This window comes from Bactrocera dorsalis, chromosome 6, assembly GCF_023373825.1.
Source record: "Bactrocera dorsalis isolate Fly_Bdor chromosome 6, ASM2337382v1, whole genome shotgun sequence".
Classification (NCBI taxonomy): domain Eukaryota; kingdom Metazoa; phylum Arthropoda; class Insecta; order Diptera; family Tephritidae; genus Bactrocera; species Bactrocera dorsalis.
This window is the reverse complement of record NC_064308.1, coordinates 183803-208995: the sequence shown is the minus strand read 5'-3', so window position 1 is coordinate 208995 and position 25193 is coordinate 183803. Positions and strand designations below refer to the sequence as shown.

The following is a 25193-nucleotide window of genomic DNA, read 5'->3' as shown; positions in this document are numbered from 1 at the left end:
AAGAATATACATAACTGTAAACTGCGAAAGTAGGTGTAAGTGAACAATGCGATAAATAAGAATACAAATAAACATCGCAGTGTTGCCAGACTTATGCAAAATCTTATACATACATATTAAGCTTATTCTTATACAATTTCAACAGTGTAGAATTGAATTTTTTAGTACATATGCACTACGCAAACGATACCAAGTTGCGTAAAAATATGAGCTATGCATATTTATGCTAATTAGCTGTTTTGAGGTTATTGGAGTTGTCATGTAGCCATTACGACAGTGCATTTGGAAAAATTTTACAATCTTATATTAAGGTGTAGAATCGATTCTTTAGTACATATGCACTAAGCAATCGATACCAAGTTAAGCGAAAATATGAACTATACATACTTATGCTAATTAGCCGCTTTGAAGTTATTGGAGTTGTCAAACAGCCATAACGACAGTGAATTTGGAAAAATTTCACAATCTTATATTAAGGTGTAGAATCGATTTTGGAGTTGTCATGTGGCCATTACGACAGTGCATTTGGAAAAATTTCACAATCTTATATTAAGGTGTAGAATCGATTTTTTAGTATATATGCACTACGCAATCGATACCAAGTTGCGCAAAAATATGAACTATACATATTTATGCTAATTAGCTGTTTTGAGGTTATTGGAGTTGTCATATAGCCATAACGACAGTGCATTTGGAAGAATTTGACAGTCTTATATTAAGGTGTAGAATCGATTTTTTAGTACATATGTACTAGGTAATCGATACCAAGTTGCGCAAAAATATGAACTATACATATTTATGCTAATTGGCCTTCTTGAAGTTATTGGAGTTTTCATATAGCCATGACGACAGTGAATTTTAAAAAAATTTCACAATCTTATATTAAGATGTAGAATCGATTTTTGAGTACATATGCACTAAGCAATCGATAGCAAGTTGCGCAAAATTATGAACTATACATATTTATGCTAATTAGCTGTTTTAAGGTTATTGGAGTTTTCATATAGCCAGAACGACAGTGTATTTGGAAAAATTTTACAAACTTATATCAAGGTGTAGAATCAATTTTTTTAAACATATGCACTAATAACCAAAACCAAGTTGCGCAAAAATTTGAACTATACATATTTATGCTAATTAACCGTTTTGAGGTTATTGGAGTTGTCTTATAGCCATAACGACAGTGCATTTGGAAAAATTTCACAATCTTATATTAAGGTGTAGAATCGATTTTTTAGTACAAATGCACTACGCAATCAATACCAAGTTGCGTAAAAATATGAACTATACATATTTTTGCTAATTAGCTGTTTTGAGGTTATTGGAGTTGTCATATAGCCATTACGACAGTGCATTTGGAAAAATTTCACAATCTTATATTGAGGTGTAGAATCGATTTTTTAGTACATATGCACTAAGCAATCGATACCAAGTTGCGTAAAAATATGAACTATACATATTTTTGCTAATTAGCTGTTTTGAGATTATTGGAGTTGTCATATAGCCATTACGACAGTGCATTTGGAAAAATTTCACAATCTTATATCAAGGTGTAGAATCGATTTTTTAGTACATATGCACTAAGCAATCGATACCAAGTTAAGTGAAAATATGAACTATACATACTTATGCTAATTAGCCGCTTTTAAGTTACTGGAGTTGTCATACAGCCATAACGACAGTGAATTTGGAAAAATTTCACAATCTTATATTAAGGTGTAGAATCGATTTTTTAGTACATATGCACTAAGCAATCGATACCAAGTTGCGAAAAATTTGAACTATACATATTTATGCTAATTAGCTGTTTTGAAGTTATTGGAGTTGTCATACAGCCATAACGACAGTGAATTTGGAAAAATTTCACAATCTTATATTAAGGTGTAGAATCGATTTTTTAGTACATATGCACTACGCAAACCATACCAAGTTGCGCAAAAATACGAACTATACACATTTATGCTAATTAGCCGTTTTGAGGTTATTGGAGTTGTCATATAGCCATAACGTCAGTGCATTTGGAAAAATTTCACAATCATATATTAAGGTGTAGAATCGATTTTTTAGTACATATGCAATAAGCAACCGATACTAAGTTGCGTAAAAACATGAACTACACATATTTATGCTAATTAGCTGTTTTGAGTTTATTGAAGTTTTCGTATAGCCATAACTACAGTGCATTTGGAAAAATTTCACAATCTTATATTAAGGTGTAGATTCGATTTTTTAGTACATATGCACTAAGTAATCGATACTAAGTTGCGTAAAAATATGAACTTTACATGTTTATGTTAATAAGCCTTTTTGAAGTTATTGGAGTTGTCATATAGCCATAACGACAGTGCATTAGGAAAAATTTCACAATCTTATATTAAGGTGTAGAATCGATTTTTTAGTACATATGCCTCAAGCAATCGATACCAAGTTGCGCAAAAACATGAACTATACATATTAATGCTAATTAGCTGTTTTGAGGTTATTGGAGTTGTCATTTAGCCATAACGACAGTGCATTTGAAAAAATTTCACAATCTTATACTAAGGCGTAGAATCGATTTTTTAATACATATGCACTAAATAATCGATACTAAAATGTGTAAAAATATGCCTATGCCTAAATAGCCTTTTTGAAGTTATTGGAGTTATCATATAGCCATAACGACAGTGCATTAGGAAAAATTTCACAATCATATATTGAGGTGTAGAATCGATTTTTTAGTACATATGCCTCAACCAATCGATACCAAGTTGCGAAAAAACATGAACTATACATATTTATGCTAATTAGCTGTTTTGAGGTTATTGGAGTTGTCATTTAGCCATAACGACAGTGCATTTGGAAAAATTTCACAATCTTATATTAAGGTGTAGAATCGATTTTTTAGTACATATGCACTAAGCAATCGATACCAAGTTGCGTAAAAATATGAACTGTACATATTATTCTAATTACCCGTTTTAAGGTTATTGGAGTTGTCATATAGCCATAGCGACAGTGAATTTGGAAAAATTTGACAATCTTATATTAAGGTGTAGAATCGATTTTTTAGTACATATGCACTAAGCAATCGATACCAAGTTGCGTAAAAATATGAGCTATACATATTTATGCTAATTAGCTGTTTTGAGGTTATTGGAGTTGTCATGTGGCCATTACGACAGTGCATTTGGAAAAATTTCACAATCTTATATTAAGGTGTAGAATCGATTTTTTAGTACATATGCACTAAGCAATCGATACCAAGTTGCGTAAAAATATGAACTATACATATTTATGCTAATTAGGTGTTTTGAGGTTATTGGAGATGTCATATAGCCATAACGACAGTGCGTTTGGAAAAATTTCACAATCTTATATTAAGGTGTAGAATCGATTTTTTAGTACATATGCACTAAGCAATCGATACCAAGTTGCGGAAAAATATGAACTATACATATTTATGCTAATTAGCTGTTTTGAGGTTATTGGAGTTGTCATATAGCCATAACGACAGTGCATTTGGAAAAAATTTCACAATCTTATATTAAGGTGTAGAATCGATTTTTTAGTACACATGCACTACGCAATCGATACCAAGTTGCGCAAAAATATGAACTATACATATTTATGCTAATTAGCTGTTTTGAGGTTATTGGAGTTGTCATATAGCCATAACGACAGTGCATTTGGAAAAATTTCACAATCTTATGTTAAGGTGTAGAATAGATTTTTTAGTACATATGTACTAGGTAATCGATACCAAGTTCCGGAAAAATATGAACTATACATATTTATGCTAATTAGCTGTTTTGAGGTTATTGGAGTTGTCATATAGCCATAACGACAGTGAATTTGGAAAAATTTCACAATCTTATATTAAGGTGTAGAATCGTTTTTTTAGTACATATGCACCAAGCAATCGATACCAAGTTGCGTAAAAATATGAACTATACATATTTATGCTAATTAGCTGTTTTGAGGTTATTGGAGTTTTCATATAGCCATAACGACAGTGCATTTGGAAAAATTTCACAATCTTATATTAAGGTGTAGAATCGATTTTATAGTACATATGGACTAAGCAATCGATACCAAGTTGCGGAAAAATATGAACTATACATATTTATGCTAATTAGCTGTTTTGAGGTTATTGGAGTTGTCATATAGCCATAACGACAGTGCATTTGGAAAAATTTCACAATCTTATATTAAGGTGTAGAATTGATTTTTTAGTATATATGCACTACGCAATCGATACCAAGTTGCGCAAAAATATGAACTATACATATTTATGCTAGTTAGCTGTTTTGAGGTTATTGGAGTTGTCATATAGCCATAACGACAGTGCATTTGGAAGAATTTGACAGTCTTATATTAAGGTGTAGAATCGATTTTTTAGTACATATGTACTAGGTAATCGACACCAAGTTGCGCAAAAATATGAACTATACATATTTATGCTAATTGGCCTTCTTGAAGTTATTGGAGTTTTCATATAGCCATAACGACAGTGAATTTTAAAAAAATTTCACAATCTTATATTAAGATGTAGAATCGATTTTTGAGTACATATGCACTAAGCAATCGATAGCAAGTTGCGCAAAATTATGAACTATACATATTTATGCTAATTAGCTGTTTTAAGGTTATTGGAGTTTTCATATAGCCAGAACGACAGTGTATTTGGAAAAATTTTAAAAACTTATATTAAGGTGTAGAATCAATTTTTTTAAACATATGCACTAATAACCAAAACCAAGTTGCGTAAAAATTTGAACTTTACATATTTATGCTAATTAACCGTTTTGAGGTTATTGGAGTTGTCTTATAGCCATAACGACAGTGCATTTGGAAAAATTTCACAATCTTATATTAAGGTGTAGAATCGATTTTTTAGTACAAATGCACTACGCAATCAATACCAAGTTGCGTAAAAATATGAACTATATCATATATCAAGGTGTAGAATCGATTTTTTAGTACATATGCACTAAGCAATCGATACCAAGTTGCGTGAAAATATGAACTATACATACTTATGCTAATTAGCCGCTTTTAAGTTACTGGAGTTGTCATACAGCCATAACGACAGTGAATTTGGAAAAATTTCACAATCTTATATTAAGGTGTAGAATCGATTTTTTAGTACATATGCACTAAGCAATCGATACCAAGTTGCGAAAAATATGAACTATACATATTTATGCTAATTAGCTGTTTTGAAGTTATTGGAGTTGTCATACAGCCATAACGACAGTGAATTTGGAAAAATTTCACAATCTTATATTAAGGTGTAGAATCGATTTTTTAGTACATATGCACTACGCAAACCATACCAAGTTGCGCAAAAATACGAACTATACACATTTATGCTAATTAGCCGTTTTGAGGTTATTGGAGTTGTCATATAGCCATAACGACAGTGCATTTGGAAAAATTTCACAATCTTATATTAAGGTGTAGAATCGATTTTTTAGTACATATGCACTAAGCAATCGATACCAAGTTGCGTAAAAATATGAACTATACATATTTATGCTAATTAGCTGTTTTGAGGTTATTGGAGTTTTCATATAGCCATAACGACAGTGCATTAGGAAAAATTTCGCAATCTTATATTAAGGTGTAGAATCGATTTTTTAGTACATATGCACTAAGTAATCGATACTGAGTTGCGTAAAAATATGAACTTTACATGTTTATGTTAATTAGCCTTTTTGAAGTTATTGGAGTTGTCATATAGCCATAACGACAGTGCATTAGGAAAAATTTCACAATCTTATATTAAGGTGTAGAATCGATTTTTTAGTACATATGCCTCAAGCAATCGATACCAAGTTGCGCAAAAACATGAACTATACATATTTATGCTAATTAGCTGTTTTGAGGTTATTGGAGTTGTCATATAGCCATAACGACAGTGCATTTGAAAAAATTTCACAATCTTATATTAAGGTGTAGAATCGATTTTTTAGTACATATGCACTAAGCAATCGATACCAAGTTGCGTAAAAATATGAACTATACATATTTATGCTAATTACCCGTTTTGAGGTTATTGGAGTTGTCATATAGCCATAACGACAGTGCATTTGGAAAAATTTCACAATCTTATATTAAGGTGTAGAATCGATTTTTTAGTACATATGCACTAAGCAATCGATACCAAGTTGCGTAAAAATATGAACTATACATATTTATGCTAATTAGCCGTTTTGAGGTTATTGGAGTTGTCATATAGCCATAACGACAGTGAATTTGGAAAAATTTCACAATCTTATATTAAGGTGTAGAATCGATTTTTTAGTACATATGCACTAAGCAATCGATACCAAGTTGCGTAAAAATATGAACTATACATATTTATGCTAATTAGCTGTTTTGAGGTTATTGGAGTTGTCATATAGCCATAACGACAGTGCATTTGGAAAAATTTCACAATCTTATATTAAGGTGTAGAATCGATTTTTTAGTACATATGCACTAAGCAATCGATACCAAGTTGCGTAAAAATATGAACTATACCTAATTACCCGTTTTGAGGTTATTGGAGTTGTCATATAGCCATAACGACAGTGCATTTGGAAAAATTTCACAATCTTATATTAAGGTGTAGAATCGATTTTTTAGTACATATGCACTAAGTAACCGATACCAAGTTGCTTAAAAATATGAACTATACATATTTATGCTAATTAGCTGTTTTGAGGTTATTGGAGTTGTCATATAGCCATAACTACAGTGCATTTGGAAAAATTTCACAATCATATATTAAGGTCTAGAATCGATTTTTAGTACACATGCAATAAGCAATCTATACCAAGTTGCGTAAAAATATGAACTATACATATTTATGCTAATTAGCTGTTTTGAGGTTATTGGAGTTGTCATATAGCCATAACTACAGTGCATTTGGAAAAATTTCACAATCTTATATTAAGGTGTAGAATCGATTTTTTAGTATATATGCACTAAGCAATCGATACCAAGTTGCGTAAAAATATGAACTGTACATATTATTCTAATTACCCGTTTTGAGGTTATTTGAGTTGTCATATAGCCATAACGACAGTCCATTTGGAAAAATTTAACAATCTTATATTAAGGTGTAGAATCGATTTTTTAGTACATATGCACTAAGAAATCGATACCAAGTTGCGTAAAAATATGAACTATACATATTTATGCTAATTAGCTGTTTTGAGGTTATTGGAGTTTTCATATAGCCATAACGACAGTGCATTTGGAAAAATTTCACAATCTTATATTAAGGTGTAGAATCGATTTTTTAGTACATATGCACTAAGCAATCGATACCAAGTTGCGTAAAAATATGAACTATACATATTTATGCTAATTAGCTGTTTTGAGGTTATTGGAGTTGTCATATAGCCATAACGACAGTGCATTTGGAAAAATTTCACAATCTTATATTAAGGTGTAGAATCGATTTTGTAGTACATATGCACTAAGCAATCGATACCAAGTTGCGTAAAAATATGAACTATACATATTATGCTTATTAGCCGTTTTGAGGTTATTGGAGATGTCATATAGCCGTAACGACAGTGCATTTGGAAAAATTTCACAATGTTATATTAAGGTGTAGAATCGATTTTTTAGTACAGATGCACTAAGCAATCTATACCAAGTTGCGTAAAAATATGAACTATACATATTTATGCTAATTAGCCGTTTTGCGGTTATTGGAGTTGTCATATAGCCATAACGACAGTGCATTTGGAAAAATTTCACAATCTTATATTAAGGTGTAGAATCGATTTTTTAGTACATATGCACTAAGCAATCGATACCAAGTTGCGTAAAAATATGAACTATACATATTTATGCTAATTAGCTGTTTTGAGGTTATTGGAGTTGTCATATAGCCATAACGACAGTGCATTTGGAAAAATTTCACAATCTTATATTAAGGTGTAGAATCGATTTTTTAGTACATATGCACTAAGCAATCGATACCAAGTTGCGTAAAAATATGAACTATACATATTTATGCTAATTAGCCTTTTTGAGGTTATTGGAGTTGTCATATAGCCATAACGACAGTGCATTTGGAAAAATTTCACAATCTTATATTAAGGTGTAGAATCGATTTTTTAGTACATATGCACTAAGCAATCGATACCAAGTTGCGTAAAAATATGAACTATACATATTTATGCTAATTAGCTGTTTTGAGGTTATTGGAGTTGTCATATAGCCATAACGACAGTGAATTTGGAAAAATTTCACAATCTTATATTAAGGTGTAGAATCGATTTTTTAGTACATATGCACTAAGCAATCGATACCAAGTTGCGTAAAAATATGAACTATACATATTTATGCTAATTAGCCGTTTTGAGGTTATTGGAGTTGTCATATAGCCATAACGACAGTGCATTTGGAAAAATTTCACAATCTTATATTAAGGTGTAGAATCGATTTTTTAGTACATATGCACTACGCAATCGATACCAAGTTGCGTAAAAATATGAACTATACATATTTATGCTAATTAGCCGTTTTGAGGTTATTGGAGTTGTCATATAGCCATAACGACAGTGCATTTGGAAAAATTTCACAATCTTATATTAAGGTGTAGAATCGATTTTTTAGTACATATGCACTAAGCAATCGATACCAAGTTGCGCAAAAATATGAACTTTACATATTTATGCTAATTAGCTGTTTTGAGGTTATTGGAGTTGTCATATAGCCATAACGACAGTGCATTTGGAAAAATTTCACAATCTTATATTAAGGTGTAGATTCGATTTTTTAGTACATATGCACTAAGTAATCGATACTAAGTTGCGTAAAAATATGAACTTTACATATTTATGCTAATTAGCTGTTTTGAGGTTATTGGAGTTGTCATATAGCCATAACGACAGTGAATTTGGAAAAATTTCACAATCTTATATTAAGGTGTAGAATCGATTTTTTAGTACACATGCACTACGCAATCGATACCAAGTTGCGTAAAAATATGAACTATACATATTTATGCTAATTAGCTGTTTTGAGGTTATTGGAGTTGTCATATAGCCATAACGACAGTGCATTTGGAAAAATTTCACAATCTTATATTAAGGTGTAGAATCGATTTTTTAGTACATATGCACTAAGCAATCGATACCAAGTTGCGTAAAAATATGAACTATACATATTTATGCTAATTAGCTGTTTTGAGGTTATTGGAGTTGTCATATAGCCATAACGACAGTGCATTAGGAAAAATTTCACAATCTTATATTAAGGTGTAGAATCGATTTTTTAGTTCATATGCACTAAGCAATCGATACCAAGTTGCGCAAAAATATGAACTATACATATTTATGCTAATTAGCTGTTTTGAGGTTATTGGAGTTGTCATATAGCCATAACGACAGTGCATTTGGAAAAATTTCACAATCTTATATTAAGGTGTAGAATCGATTTTTTAGTACATATGCACTAAGCAATCGATACCAAGTTGCGTAAAAATATGAACTATACATATTTATGCTAATTAGCTGTTTTGAGGTTATTGGAGTTGTCATATAGCCATAACGACAGTGCATTTGGAAAAATTTCACAATCTTATATTAAGGTGTAGAATCGATTTTTTAGTACATATGCACTAAGCAATCGATACCAAGTTGCGTAAAAATATGAACTATACATATTTATGCTAATTAGCTGTTTTGAGGTTATTGGAGTTGTCATATAGCCATAACGACAGTGAATTTGGAAAAATTTCACAATCTTATATTAAGGTGTAGATTCAATTTTTAGTACATATGCACTAAGCAATCGATAACAAGTTGCGTAAAAATATGAACTATACATATTTATGCTAATTAGCTGTTTTGAGGTTATTGGAGTTTTCATATAGCCATAACGACAGTGCATTTGGAAAAATTTCACAATCTTATATTAAGGTGTAGAATTGATTTTTTAGTACATATGCACTACGCAATCGATACCAAGTTGCGTAAAAATATGAACTATACATATTTATGCTAATTAGCTGTTTTGAGGTTATTGGAGTTGTCATATAGCCATAACGACAGTGAATTTGGAAAAATTTCACAATCTTATATTAAGGTGTAGAATCGATTTTTTAGTACATATGCACTAAGCAATCGATACCAAGTTGCGTAAAAATATGAACTATACATATTTATGCTAATTACCCGTTTTGAGGTTATTGGAGTTGTCATATAGCCATAACGACAGTGCATTTGGAAAAATTTCACAATCTTATATTAAGGTGTAGAATCGATTTTTTAGTACATATGCACTAAGCAATCGATACCAAGTTGCGTCAAAATATGAACTATACATATTTATGCTAATTAGCCGTTTTGAGGTTATTGGAGTTGTCATATAGCCATAACGACAGTGCATTTGGAAAAATTTCACAATCTTATATTAAGGTGTAGAATCGATTTTTCAGTACATATGCCTCAAGCAATCGATACCAAGTTGCGTAAAAATATGAACTATACATATTTATGCTAATTAACCGTTTTGAGGTTATTGGAGTTTTCATATAGCCATAACGACAGTGCATTTGGAAAAATTTCACAATCTTATATTAAGGTGTAGAATCGATTTTTTAGTACATATGCACTAAGCAATCGATACCAAGTTGCGTAAAAATATGAACTATACATATTTATGCTAATTACCCGTTTTGAGGTTGTTGGAGTTGTCATATAGCCATAACGACAGTGCATTTGGAAAAATTTCACAATCTTATAATAAGGCGTAGAATCGATTTTTTAGTACATATGCACTTAGCAATCGATACCAAGTTGCGTAAAAATATGAACTATACATATTTATGCTAATTAACCGTTTTGAGGTTATTGGAGTTGCCATACAGCCATAACGACAGTGTATTTGGAAAAATTTCACAATCTTATATTAAGGTGTAGAATCGGTTTTTTAGTACACATGCACTAAGCAATCGATACCAAGTTGCGTAAAAATATGAACTATACATATTTATGCTTATTAGCTATTTTGAGGTTATTGGAGTTGTCATATAGCCATAACGACAGTGTATTTGGAAAAATTTCACAATCTTATATTAAGGTGTAGAATCGATTTTTTAGTACATATGCACTAAGTAGCCGATACCAAGTTGCGTAAAAATATGAACTATACATATTTATGCTAATTAGCTGTTTTGAGGTTATTGGAGTTGTCATATAGCCATAACGACAGTGTATTTGGAAAAATTTCACAATCTTATATTAAGGTGTAGAATCCATTTTTTGGTACATATACATTAAGCAGTCGATAGCAAGTTGCGTAAAAATATGAACTATACATATGTATGCTAATTAACCGTTTTGAGGTTATTGGAGTTGTCATATAGCCATAACGAAAGTGTATTTGGAAAAATTTCACAATCTTATATTAACGTGTAGAATAGATTTTTTAGTACACATGCACTAAGCAATCGATACCAAGTTGCGTAAAAATATGAACTTTACATATTTATGCTAATTAGCTGTTTAGGGGTTATTGGAGTTGTCATATAGCCATAACGACAGTGTATTTGGAAAAATTTCACAATCTTATATTAAGGTGTAGAATCGATTTTTTAGTACATATGCACTAAGCAATCGATACCAAGTTGCGTAAAAATATGAACTATACATATTTATGCTAATTAGCTGTTTTGAGGTTATTGGAGATGTCATATAGCCGTAACGACAGTGTATTTGGAAAAATTTCACAATCTTATATTAAGGTGTAGAATCGATTTTTTAGTACATATGCACTAAGCAATCGATACCAAGTTGCATGAAAATATGAACTATACATATTTATGCTAATTAGCTGTATTGCGGTTATTGGAGTTGTCATATAGCCATAACGACAGTGCGTTTGGAAAAATTTCACAATCTTATTTTAAGGTGTAGAATCGATTTTGTAGTACATATGCACTAAGCAATCGATACCAAGTTGCGTAAAAATATGAACTATACATATATATGCAAATTAGCCGTTTTAAGGTTATTGGAGTTGTCATATAGCCATAACGACAGTGTATTTGTAAAAATTTCACAATCTTATATTAAGGTGTAGAATCGATTTTTTAGTACAGATGCACTAAGCAATCGATACCAAGTTGCGTAAAAATATGAACTATACATATTTATGCTAATTAGCTGTTTTGAGGTTATTGGAGTTGTCATATAGCCATAACGACAGTGTATTTGGAAAAATTTCACAATCTTATATTAAGGTGTAGAATCGATTTTTTAGTACATATGCACTAAGCAATCGATACCAAGTTGCGTAAAAATATGAACTATACATATTTATGCTAATTAGCTGTTTTGAGGTTATTGGAGTTGTCATATAGCCATAACGACAGTGTATTTGGAAAAATTTCACAATCTTATATTAAGGTGTAGAATCAATTTTTAGGTACATATGCACTACGCAAACGATACCAAGTTGCGTAAAAATATGAACTATATATATTTATGCTAATTAGCTGTTTTGAGGTTTTTGGAGATGTCATATAGCCGTAACGACAGTGTATTTGGAAAAATTTCACAGTCTTATATTAAGGTGTGGAATCGATTTTTAGTACATATGCACTACGCAAACGATACCAAGTTGCGTAAAAATATGAACTATACATATTTATGATAATTAGCTGTTTTGAGGTTATTGGAGTTGTCATATAGCCATAACGACAGTGTATTTGGAAAAATTTCACAATCTTATATTAAGGTGTAGAATCGATTTTTTAGTACATATGCACTAAGCAATCTATACCAAGTTTCGTAAAAATATGAAACTATATATATTTATGCTAATTAGCTGTTTTGAGGTTATTGGAGGATGTTTCATATAGCCGTAACGACAGTGTATTTGGAAAAATTTAACAATTTCTTATATTAAGGTGTTAGAATCGATTTTTTATTACAATATGCACTACGCACCCGATACCAAGTTGCGTAAAAATATGAACTATACATATTTATGCTAATTAACCGTTTTGAGGTTATTGGAGTTGTCATATAGCCATAACGACAGTGTATTTGGAAAAATTTCACAATCTTATATTAAGGCGTAGAATCGATTTTTTAGTACATATTCCATAAGAAATCGATACCAAGTTGCGTAAAAATATGAACTGTACATATTTATGCTAATTAACCGTTTTGAGGTTATTGGAGATGTCATACAGCCATAACGACAGTGTATTTGGAAAAATTTCACAATCTTATATTAAGGTGTAGAATCCATTTTTTAGTACATATACATTAAGCAATCGATACCAAGTTGCGTAAAAATATGAACTATACATATTTATGCTAATTAACCGTTTTGAGGTTATTGGAGTTGTCATATAGCCATAACGACAGTGTATTTGGAAAAATTTCACAATCTTATATTAAGGTGTAGAATCGATTTTTTAGTTCATATGCACTAAGCAATCGATACCAAGTTGCGTAAAAATATGAACTATACATATTTATGCTAATTAGCCGTTTTGAGGTTATTGGAGTTGTCATATAGCCATAACGACAGTGTATTTGGAAAAATTTCACAATCTTATATTAAGGTGTAGAATCGATTTTGTAGTACATATACATTAAGCAATCGATACCAAGTTGCGTAAAAATATGAACTATACATATTTATACTAATTAGCTGTTTTGAGGTTTTCGGAGATGTCACATAGCCATAACGACAGTGTATTTGGAAAAATTTCACAATCTTATATTAAGGTGTAGAATCGATTTTTTAGTACATATGCACTAAGCAATCGATAACAAGTTGCGTAAAAATATGAACTATACATATTTATGCTAATTAGCTGTTTTGAGGTTATTGGAGTTGTCATATAGCCATAACGACAGTGTATTTGGAAAAATTTCACAATCTTATATTAAGGTGTAGAATCGATTTTGTAGTACATATGCACTAAGTAACCGATACCAAGTTGCGTAAAAATATGAACTATACATATTTTTGCTAATTAGCTGTTTTGAGGTTATTGGAGTTCTCATATAGCCATAACGACAGTGCATTAGGAAAAATTTCGCAATCTTTTATTAAGGTGTACAATCGATTTTTTAGTACATATGCACTAAGCACTCGATACCAAGTTGCGTAAAAATATGAACTATACATATTTATGATAATTAACCTTTTTGATGTTTTTGTATTTGTCATATAGCCGTAAAGACAGTGTATTTGGAAAAATTTCACAATCTCATATTTAGTTGTAGAATCGATTTTTTAGTCCATATTCACTAAACAATCGATACCAAGTTGCGTAAAAATATGAACTATACATATTTATGCTAATTAGCTGTTTTGAGGTTATTGGAGTTGTCATATAGCCATAACGACAGTGTATTTGGAAAAATTTCACAATCTTATATTAAGGTGTAGAATCCATTTTTTAGTACATATACATTAAGCAATCGGTACCAAGTTGCTTAAAAATACTAACTATACATATTTAGGCTAATTAGCTGTATTGAGGTTATTGGAGTTGTCATATAGCCGTAACGACAGTGTATTTGGAAAAATTTCACAATCTTATATTAAGGCGTAGAATCCATTTTTTAGTACATATACATTAAGCACTCGATACCAAGTTGCGTAAGAATATGAACTTTACATATTTATGCTAATTAACCGTTTTGAGGTTATTGGAGTTGTCATATAGCCATAACGACAGTGTATTTGGAAAAATTTCACAATCTTATATTAAGGTGTAGAATCGATTTTTTAGTACATATGCACTAAGTAGCCGATACCAAGTTGCGTAAAAATATGAACTATACATATTTATGCTAATTAACCGTTTTGAGGTTATTGGAGATGTCATATAGCCGTAACGACAGTGTATTTGGAAAAATTTCACAATCTTATATTAAGGTGTAGAATCGATTTTTTAGTACATATGCACTAAGCAATCGATACCAAGTTGCGTAAAAATATGAACTATACATATTTATGCTAATTAACCGTTTTGAGGTTATTGGAGTTGTCATATAGCCATAACGACAGTGTATTTGGAAAAATTTCACAATCTTATATTAAGGTGTAGAATCGATTTTTTAGTACAGATGCACTAAGCAATCTATACCAAGTTGCGTAAAAATATGAACTATACATATTTATGCTAATTAGCTGTTTTGAGGTTATTGGAGTTGTCATATAGCCATAACGACAGTGTATTTGGAAAAATTTCACAATCTTATATTAAGGTGTAGAATCGATTTTTTAGTACACATGCACTAAGCAATCGATACCAAGTTGCGTAAAAATATGAACTATACATATTTATGCTAATTAACCGTTTTGAGGTTATTGGAGTTGTCATATAGCCATAACGACAGTGTATTTGGAAAAATTTCACAATCTTATATTTAGGTGTAGAATCGATTTTTTAGTACATATGCACTAAGCAATCGATACCAAGTTGCGTAAAAATATGAACTATACATATTTATGCTAATTAGCCGTTTTGAGGTTATTGGAGTTGTCATATAGCCGTAACGACAGTGTATTTGGAAAAATTTCACAATCTTATATTAAGGTGTAGAATCCATTTTTTAGTACATATGCACTAAGCACTCGATACCAAGTTGCGTAAAAATATGAACTATACATATTTATGCTAATTAACCGTTTTGAGGTTATTGGAGTTGTCATATAGCCATAACGACAGTGTATTTGGAAAAATTTCACAATCTTATATTAAGGTGTAGAATCGATTTTTTAGTCCATATACATTAAGCAATCGATACCAAGTTGCGTAAAAATATTAACTATACATATTTATGCTAATTAACCGTTTTGAGGTTATTGGAGTTGTCATATAGCCATAACGACAGTGTATTTGGAAAAATATCACAATCTTATATTAAGGTGTAGAATCGATTTGTTAGTACATATGCACTAGGTAATCGATACCAAGTTGCGTAAATATATGAACTATACATATTTATGCTAATTAACCGTTTTGAGGTTATTGGAGTTGTCATATAGCCATAACGACAGTGTATTTGGAAAAATTTCACAATCTTATATTAAGGTGTAGAATCGATTTTTTAGTACATATGCACTAAGCACTCGATACCAAGTTGCGTAAAAATATGAACTATACATATTTATGCTAATTAACTGTTTTGAGGTTATTGGAGATGTCATATAGCCGTAACGACAGTGTATTTGGAAAAATTTCACAATCTTATATTAAGGTGTAGAATCGATTTTTTAGTACATATGCACTAAGCAATCGATACCAAGTTGCGTAAAAATATGAACTATACATATTTATACTAATTAGCTGTTTTGAGGTTATTGGAGATGTCATATAGCCATAACGACAGTGTATTTGGAAAAATTTCACAATCTTATATTAAGGTGTAGAATCGATTTTTTAGTACATATGCACTAAGCAATCTATACCAAGCTGCGTAAAAATATGAACTATACATATTTATGCTAATTAGCTGTTTTGAGGTTATTGGAGATGTCATATAGCCGTAACGACAGTGTATTTGGAAAAATTTCACAATCTTATATTAAGGTGTGAAATCCATTTTTTAGTACATATGCACTAAGCACTCGATACCAAGTTGCGTAAAAATATGAACTATACATATTTATGCTAATTAACCGTTTTGAGGTTATTGGAGTTGTCATATAGCCATAACGACAGTGTATTTGGAAAAATTTCACAATCTTATATTAAGGTGTAGAATTGATTTTTTAGTACATATGCACTAAGCAATCTGTACCAAGTTGCGTAAAAATATGAACTATACATATTTATGCTAATTAGCTGTTTTGAGGTTATTGGAACTGTCATATAGCCGTAACGACAGTGCATTTGGAAAAATTTCACAATCTTATATTAAGGTGTAGAATCCATTTTTTAGTACATATGCACTAAGTAGCCGATACCAAGTTGCGTAAAAATATGAAATATACATATTTATGCTAATTAGCTGTTTTGAGGTTATTGGAGTTGTCATATAGCCATAACGACAGTGTATTTGGAAAAATTTCACAATCTTATATTAAGGTGTAGAATCGATTTTTTAGTACATATGCACTAAGCAATCGATATCACGTTGCGTAAAAATATGAACTATACATATTTATGCTAATAAGCCGTTTTGAGGTTATTGGAGTTCCCATATAGCCATAACGACAGTGTATTTGGAAAAATTTCACAATTTTATACTAAGGTGTAGAAAACATTTTTTAGTACATATACATTAAGCAATCGATACCAAGTTGCGTAAAAATATGAACTATATATATTTATGCTAATTAACCGTTTTGAGGTTATTGGAGTTGTCATATAGCCATAACGACAGTGTATTTGGAAAAATTTCACAATCTTATATTAAGGTGTAGAATCGATTTTTTATTACAAATGCACTAAGCAGTCGATACCAAGTTGCGTAAAAATATGAACTATACATATTTATGCTAATTAGCTGTTTTCGAGGTTATAGGTTGTTGTCATATAGCCATGACGACAGTGTATTTGGAAAAATTTCACAATCTTATATTAAGGTGAAGAATCGATTTTGTAGTTCATATGCACTACGCAATCGATAACAAGTTGAGACAAAATATTAAATATACATATTAATGCTAATTATATGTTTCGAGGTTATTGGAGAAGTCATATAGACGTAACTACAGTGTATTTTGAAAAATTTCACTATCTTATTTTAAGGTGTAGAATCGATTTTTTAGTACATATGATCTAAGCACTCGATACCAAGTTGCGTAAAAATATGAACTATACATATTTGTGCTAATTAACTGTTTTGAGGTTACTGGAGTTGTCATATAGCCATAACGACAGTGTATTTGGAAAAGTTTCACAATCTTATATTAAGGTGTAGAATCGATTTTTTAGTACATATGCACTAAGAAATCGATACCAAGTTGCGTAAAAATATGAAATATACATATTTATGCTACTTAAGCTTTTTGAATTTATTGGAGTTGTTGAGGTTATTGGAGTTGTCATATAGCCATAACGACAGTGTATTTGGAAAAATTTCACAATCTTATATTAAGGTGTAGAAACGATTTTTTAGTACATATACATTAAGCAATCGATACCAAGTTGCGTAAAAATATGAACTATACATATTTATGCTAATTAACCGTTTTGAGGTTATTGGAGTTGTCATATAGCCATAACGACAGTGTATTTGGAAAAATTTCACAATCTTATATTAAGGTGTAGAATCGATTTTTTAGTACATATGCACTAAGCAATCGATACCAAGTTGCGCAAAAATATGAACTATACATATTTATGCTAATTAACCGTTTTGAGGTTATTGGAGTTGTCATATAGCCATAACGACAGTGTATTTGGAAAAATTTCACAATCTTATATTAAGGTGTAGAATCGATTTTTTAGTACATATGCACTAAGCAATCTATACCAAGTTGCGTAAAAATATGAACTATAGATATGTATTCTAATTAACCGTTTTGAGGTTATTGGAGTTGTCATATAGCCATAACGACAGTGTATTTGGAAAAAATTTCACAATCTTATATTAAGTTGTAGAATCGATTTTTTAGTACATATGCAATAAGCAACCGATACTAAGTTGCGTAAAAATATGAACTATACATATTTATGCTAATGACCCGTTTTGAGGTTATTGGAGTTGTCATATAGCCATAACGACAGTGTATTTGGAAAAATTTCACAATCTTATATTAAGGTGTAGAATCCATTTTTTAGTACATATACATTAAGCAATCGGTACCAAGTTGCGTAAAAATATGAACTATACATATTTATGCTAATTAGACGTTTTGAGGTTATTGGAGATTTTATATAGCCGTACCGACAGTGTATTTGGAAAAATTTCACAATCTTATATTAAGGTGTAGAATCCATTTTTTAGTACAAATGCACTAAGCAATCTATACCAAGTTGCGTAAAAATATGACCTATACATATTTATGCTAATTAGCCGTTTTGAGGTTATCGGAGTTGTCATATAGCCATAACGACAGTGTATTTGGAAAAATTTCACAATCTTATATTAAGGTGTAGAATCCATTTTTTAGTACATATACATTAAGCAATCGATACTAAGTTGCGTAAAAATATGAACTATACATATTTATGCTAATTAACCGTTTTGAGGTTATTGGAGTTGTCATATAGCCATAACGACAGTGTATTTGGAAAAATTTCACAATCTTATATTAAGGTGTAGAATCCATTTTTTAGTACATATGCACTAAGCACTAGCGATACCAAGTTGCGTGTAAAAATATGGACTACTATACATATTTATGCTAATTAACCGTTTTTGAGGTTATTGGAGTTGTCATAAATAGCCATAACGACAGTTTATTTGGAAAATTCTCACAATCTTATATTAAGGTGTAGAATCGATTTTTTAGTCCATATGCACTAAGCAATCGATACCAAGTTGCGTAAAAATATGAACTATACATATTTATGCTAATTAGCTGTTTTGAGGTTATTGGAGTTATCATATAGCCGTAACGACAGTGTATTTGGAAAAATTTCAAAATCTTATATTAATTTGTAGAATCCATTTTTTAGTACATATGCACTAAGCAATCGATACAAAGTTGCGTAAAAATATGAACTATACATATTTATGATATTTAGCTGTTTAGAGGTTATTGGAGTTGTCATATAGCCATAACGACAGTGTATTTGGAAAAATTTCACAATCTTATTTTAAGGTGTGGAATCGATTTTTTAGTACATATGCACTAAGCAATCGATACCAAGTTTCGTAAAAATATGAACTATACATATTTATGCTAATTAGCTGTTTTGAGGTTATTGGAGTTGTCATATAGCCATAACGACAGTGTATTTGGAAAAATTTCACAATCTTATATTAAGGTGTAGAATCGATTTTTTAGTACATATGCACTAAGTAACCGATACCAAGTTGCAGAAAAATACGAACTATATATATTTATGCAAATTAACCGTTTTGAGGTTATTGGAGTTGTCATATAGCCATAACGACAGTGTATTTGGAAAAATTTCACAATCTTATTTTAAGGTGTGGAATCGATTTTTTAGTACATATGCACTAAGAAATCGATACCAAGTTGCTTAAAAATATGAACTATACATATTTATGCTAATTAGCTGTTTTGAGGTTATTGGAGTTGTCATATAGCCATAACGACAGTGTATTTGGAAAAATTTCACAATCTTATATTAAGGTGTAGAATCGATTTTTTAGTACATATGCACTAAGCAATCGATACCAAGTTGCGTAAAAATATGAACTATACATATTTATGCTAATTAGCTGTTTTGAGGTTATTGGAGTTGTCATATAGCCATAACGACAGTGTATTTGGAAAAATTTCACAATCTTATATTAAGGTGTAGAATCGATTTTTTAGTACATATGCACTAAGAAATCGATACCAAGTTGCGTAAAAATATGAACTATACATATTTATGCTAATTAGCTGTTTTGAGGTTATTGGAGTTGTCATATAGCCATAACGACAGTGTATTTGGAAAAATTTCACAATCTTATATTAAGGTGAAGAATCGATTTTTTAGTACATATGCACTAAGCAATCGATACCAAGTTGCGTAAAAATATTAACTATACATATTTATGCTAATTAGCTGTTTTGAGGTTATTGGAGTTGTCATATAGCCATAACGACAGTGTATTTGGAAAAATTTCACAATCTTATATTAAGGTGTAGAATCGATATTTTAGTACACATGCACTAAGCAATCGATACCAAGTTGCGTAAAAATATGAACTATACATATTTATGCTAATTAGCTGTTTTGAGGTTATTGGAGTTGTCATATAGCCATAACGACAGTGTATTTGGAAAAATTTCACAATCTTATATTAAGGTGTAGAATCGATTTTTTAGTACATATGCACTAAGCAATCGATACCAAGTTGCGTAAAAATATGAACTATACATATTTATGCTAATTAGCTGTTTTGAGGTTATTGGAGTTGTCATATAGCCATAACGACAGTGTATTTGGAAAAATTTCACAATCTTATATTAAGGTGTAGAATCCATTTTTTAGTACATATGCACTAAGCAATCGATACCAAGTTGCGTATAAATATGAACTATACATATTTATGCTAATTAGCTGTTTTGAGGTTATTGGAGTTGTCATATAGCCATAACGACAGTGTATTTTAAAATATTTCACAATCTTATATTAAGGTGTAGAATCGATTTTTTAGTAAATATGAACAAAGCACTCGATAAAAAGTTGAGTAAAAATATGAACTGTACATATTTATGCTAATTAGCTGTTTTGAGGTTATTGGAGTTGTCATATAGCCATAACGAGAGTGTATTTGGAAAAATTTCACAATCTTATATTAAGGTGTAGAATCCATTTTTTAGTACATATGCACTAAGCAATCGATATCAAGTTGCGTAAAAATATGAACTATACATATTTATGCTAATTAGCTGTTTTGAGGTTATTGGAGTTGTCATATAGCCATAACGACAGTGTATTTGGAAAAATTTGAAAATCTTATATTAAGGTGTAGAATCCATTTTTTAGTACATGTACATTACGCAGTCGATACCAAGTTGCGTAAAAATATGAACTTTACATATTTATACTTATTAGCTGTTTTGAGGTTATTGGAGTTGTCATATAGCCATAACGACAGTGTATTTGGAAAAATTTGACAATCTTATATTAAGGTGTAGAATCCATTTTTTAGTACATATGCACTAAGCAATCGATTCCAAGTTGCGTAAAAATACGAACTTTACACATTTAAGCTAATTAGCCGTTTTGAGGTTATTGGAGTTGCCATACAGCCATAACGACAGTGTATTTGGAAAAATTTCACAATCTTATATTAAGGTGTAGAATCGATTTTTTAGTACATATGCACTAAGCAATCGATACCAAGTTGCGTAAAAATATGAACTATATATATTTATGCTAATTAGCTGTTTTGAGGTTATTGGAGATGTCATATAGCCGTAACGACAGTGTATTTGGAAAAATTTCACAGTCTTATATTAAGGTGTAGAATCGATTTTTTAGTACATATGCACTACGCAAACGATACCAAGTTGCGTAAAAATATGAACTATACATATTTTTGCTAATTAGCTGTTTTGAGGTTATTGGAGTTGTCATATAGCCATAACGACAGTGTATTTGGAAAAATTTCACAATCTTATATTAAGGTGTAGAATCGATTTTTTAGTACATATGCACTAAGTAACCGATAACAAGTTGCGTAAAAATATGAACTATACATATTTATGCTAATTAGCCATTTTAAGGTTGTTGGAGTTGTCATATAGCCACAACGACAGTGTATTTGGAAAAATTTAACAATCTTATATTAAGGTGTGGAATCGATTTTTTAGTACAGGTGCATTAAGCAATCTATACCAAGTTGCGTAAAAATATGAACTATACATATTTATGCTAATTAGCCGTTTTGAGGTTATTAGAGTTGTCATATAGCCATAACGACAGTGTATTTGGAAAAATTTCACAATCTTATATTAAGGTGTAGAATCGATTTTTTAGTACATATGCACTAAGCAATCTATACCAAGTTGCGTAAAAATATGAACTATACATATTTATGCTAATTAGCTGTTTTGAGGTTATTGGAGTTGTCATATAGCCATAACGACAGTGCATTTGGAAAAATTTCACAATCTTATATTAAGGTGTAGAATCGATTTTTTAGTACATATGCACTAAGCAATCGATACCAAGTTGCGTAAAAATATGAACTATACATATTTATGCTAATAAGCCGTTTTGAGGTTATTGGAGTTGTCATATAGCCATAACGACAGTGTATTTGGAAAAATTTCACAATCTTATATTAAGGTGTAGAATCGATTTTTTAGTACATATGCACTAAGCAATCGATACCAAGTTGCGTAAAAATATGAACTATACATATTTATGCTAATTAGCTGTTTTGAGGTTATTGGAGTTGTCATATAGCCATAACGACAGTGTATTTGGAAAAATTTCACAATCTTATATTAAGGTGTAGAATCGATTTTTTAGTACAGATGCACTAAGCAATCGATACTAAGTTGCGTAAAAATTTGTACTATACATACTTTGCTAATTAGCTGTTTAGAGGTTATTGGAGTTGTCATATAGCCATAACGACAGTGTATTTGGAAAAATTTCACAATCTTATATTAAGGTGTAGAATCGATTTTGTAGTACATATGCACTAAGCAACCGATACCAAGTTGCGTAAAAATATGAACTATACATATTTATGCTAATTAGCCGTTTTGAGGTTATTGGAGTTTTCATATAGCCATAACGACAGTGTATTTGGAAAAATTTCACAATCTTATATTAAGGTGTAGAATCGATTTTTTAGTACATATGCACTAAGCAATCGATACCAAGTTGCGCAAAAATATGAACTATACATATTTATGCGTATTAGCTGTTTTGAGGTTATTGGAGTTGTCATATAGCCATAACGACAGTGTATTTGGAAAAATTTCACAATCTTATATTAAGGTGTAGAATCGATTTTTTAGTACATATGCACTACGCAATAGATACCAAATTGCGTAAAAATATGAACTATACATATTTATGCTAATTAACCGTTTTGAGGTTATTGGAGTTGTCATATAGCCCCAACGACAGTGTATTTGGAAAAATTTCACAATCTTATATTAAGGTGTAGAATCGGTTTTGTAGTACATATGCACTAAGCAATCGAAACCAAGTTGCGTAAAAATCTTAACTATACATATTTATGCTAATTAACCGTTTTTTGGTTATTGGAGTAGTCATATAGCCATAACGACAGTAAATTTGGAAAAATTTCACAATCTTATATTAAGGTGTAGAATCAATTTTTTAGTACATATGCACTAAGCAATCGATACCAAGTTGCGTAAAAATATGAACTATACATATTTATGCTAATTAGCTGTTTTGAGGTTATTGGAGTTGTCATATAGCCATAACGACAGTGTATTTGGAAAAATTTCACAATCTTATATTAAGGTGTAGAATCGATTTTTTAGTACATATGCACTTAGCAATCGATACCAAGTTGCGTAAAAATATGAACTATACATATTTATGCTAATTAGCTGTTTTGAGGTTATTGGAGTTGTCATATAGCCATAACGACAGTGTATTTGGAAAAATTTCACAATCTTATATTAAGGTGTAGAATCGATTTTTTAGTACATATGCACTAAGCAATCGATACCAAGTTGCGTAAAAATATGAACTATACATATTTATGCTAATTAGCTGTTTTGAGGTTATTGGAGTTGTCATATAGCCATAACGACAGTGTATTTGGAAAAATTTCACAATCTTATATTAAGGTGTAGAATCGATTTTTTAGTACATATGCAATAAGCAACCGATACTAAGTTGCGTAAAAATATGAACTATACATATTTATGCTAATTAGCTGTTTTGAGGTTATTGGAGTTGTCATATAGCCATAACGACAGTGCATTAGGAAAAATTTCACAATCTTATATTAAGGTGTAGAATCGATTTTTTAGTACATATGCACTAAGCAATCGATACCCAGTTGCGTCAAAATATGAACTATACATATCTATGCTAATTAGCCGTTTTGAGGTTTTTGGAGATGTCATATAGCCATAACGACAGTGAATGTGGAAAAATTTCACAATATTTTATTAAGGTGTAGAATCGTTTTTTTAGTATATATGCACTAAGCAATCGATACCAAGTTGCGTAAAAATATGAACTGTACATATTATTCTAATTACCCGTTTTGAGGTTATTGGAGTTTTCATATAGCCATAACGACAGTGAGTTTGGAAAAATTTCACAATATTAACGGGTGATTTTTTTGAGGTTAGGATTTTCATGCATTAGTATTTGACAGATCACGTGGGATTTCAGACATGGTGTCAAAGAGAAAGATGCTCAGTATGCTTTGACATTTCATCATGAATAGACTTACTAACGAGCAACGCTTGCAAATCATTGAATTTTATTACCAAAATCAGTGTTCGGTTCGAAATGTGTTTTGTTCAGCGATGAGGCTCATTTCTGGTTGAATGGCTACGTAAATAAGCAAAATTGCCGCATTTGGGGTGAAGAGCAACCAGAAGCCGTTCAAGAACTGCCCATGCATCCCGAAAAATGCACT

General features: G+C 30.7%; 1 long non-coding RNA gene across 1 annotated transcript in view; it reads left to right on the top strand.

Moving 5' to 3' along the window:
* Positions 1-3181: 3181 nt before the first annotated feature.
* LOC125779209 (uncharacterized) overlaps positions 3182-25193 on the top strand; it is a 63734-nt gene continuing 41722 nt past the window's right edge. Inside the window, exon 1 of the long non-coding RNA XR_007423177.1 lies at positions 3182-3364. This is a non-coding gene — a long non-coding RNA (uncharacterized LOC125779209). The remainder of the gene's footprint in view (positions 3365-25193) is intronic.